Source organism: Sitodiplosis mosellana, unplaced genomic scaffold, assembly GCF_009176505.1.
Source record: "Sitodiplosis mosellana isolate CC-2019 unplaced genomic scaffold, AAFC_SMos_1.0 Smas_scaffold_604, whole genome shotgun sequence".
NCBI classification, from domain to species: Eukaryota; Metazoa; Arthropoda; class Insecta; order Diptera; family Cecidomyiidae; genus Sitodiplosis; species Sitodiplosis mosellana.
Window position 1 is genome coordinate 7,035 of NW_022595846.1, and position 1,974 is coordinate 9,008.

Below are 1,974 nucleotides of genomic sequence, written 5' to 3' on the forward strand. Positions count from 1 at the left end.
TTGCATTGCGTGTACGTCTTTGAACCATGAATGCGTTAAGTTCTTCACGCACACAGCTATATATACACATAAACGCTAACGCTTCAGTGCCAGCGGACGCGTTGCTTAACGCAAAGGTTTTCAATGAATATATACCGTTCTGTACCGAGTAAAGTAAATACAACGAATTGATATACATATACTCCATCTCTGGAATAAATACTGAAATCTTATTGTTTAATATTTTTAAATTGGAAAAAGGCGCTTTAAATACAAGTGGCCTTTCAATATATGTAAGCTGATCAAATACTTTTGATGCTTTCGGCGCTCTCGACGCCTGAATTTTTCTACGTATTTTTGGAAAATTTAAGCAATTTAAGCAAACTCAAGCGCTCCAATTTTTCTGCCATCTTGCACAAATTTCAGCACTCGCGCGCCTTCGGCGCCCCAGTACCGTGGTGCACCGCACCACTTGCGCCCTATCTGGGACAGGCCCTGATATGATGTGTAGTAATACAGTGTAAAAATTCATTGTGTCGCTGAATATATGTACATTTGGAAGCGTATAGGAGTTTTCGACATCTGCGACTGTCGAAAATGTCGAATACTAGTTTTCGACGTAGAATACCTACACGGCTCAAAAAGCCGTGTCGTTTACCATCCCAGATGCTAGAGCAAACGAAATTTATTTCTCGAATATCCAATTCAAAGGGATATTGCAACTTTTTTGACCAGAAAAAACGCCATCTTACGTCGTGCCCGTAAATTATTTTACTGTACATTTAGATGGTAGAGCTTGAACAAAAGTTCGACACTATGCATAAACTTGGAAAGAGCTTGATAAACTTGATGAAATACATATATTTTATGGTCGTTGCAATACCCCTATGTTCGCATTTCATCCATATTGAATAAATTCACGTAAATGAATATTAAATAAAAAGTTTTACAATAGTAAAACATACTTTTCGGCATACTTTTTGTTGTTTTTTATGTTTTGATGTTTGTTCGGTCATTGTGTTAAATGACAGCCTACCATATGAAAATCGTATTAAAAAAAAGCCAAAAAATGCCACGCATACACTCACATACACATGCCGACTGCTGACGTGAGCGCTATGCCCGCGTCAACGGTCGGTATACACATAATACTGAATGTGTAGCTCGACGTACGCGCTCATATCGTTTCGTATGCATGTTCAAACATACGACGAACGCGAAGGATAAGACGCACACATAAACGATTGTTCTCCTTGTGAGCATAGCCGTCAAAATCGATTGGCCCTCAATTTTTCCCAAGAAAATTTTGACAAAAATTGAGGACAAAAAATCAAACTTCTGCAAATGCGATCAACATGAAACTTTCAGAATCTTATTTTTTCTCCAAAAAATGAAACCTCAGAAAGTTTAAAGCTAATAAGAATCGTTTACGGGTACCTCTCATACAAAATTGTCGAAGTTTTAGTTAAAGTGACCGAATTTTCACTTTATTTTCATTATTATATTTTCACTGCCTTTATTTTAAGGAAATTCACAAAAAATAACCAAAAGTACCTACGGACAACGCAGGCCAACGGTACTAAAAAGTTCGGGATTACCAATGTAATTCTTTTTATTTTCGAAACAAACTGTTATTTGAAATAGTGAAAGGTGAATTTGTGACATGAAATATTATCGAGAGGAGACAGAAAATGAAGACGGTACAATACAAAACACAACGACAGCGATTAAAATTACTATGAATATTAAACTCTATATGAAAAAAACGCCATGTTGCATTTTAACGCCGAATGAATTTGAAGGTACGTTTGGTTCTCAACGATTCATTTGTACTTCTAATTTTTATTTTTTGGACATTTCAATTCGTTGACTATGAATATGTCCCGAAAATGAAGTATCGATTCATGTGACATCCACCTTCTCCACGACAACCACAATAAAAAAAATCCTTTTGTTCGGAACACTCACTGCAAATGCGATCAACATGAAACTTTC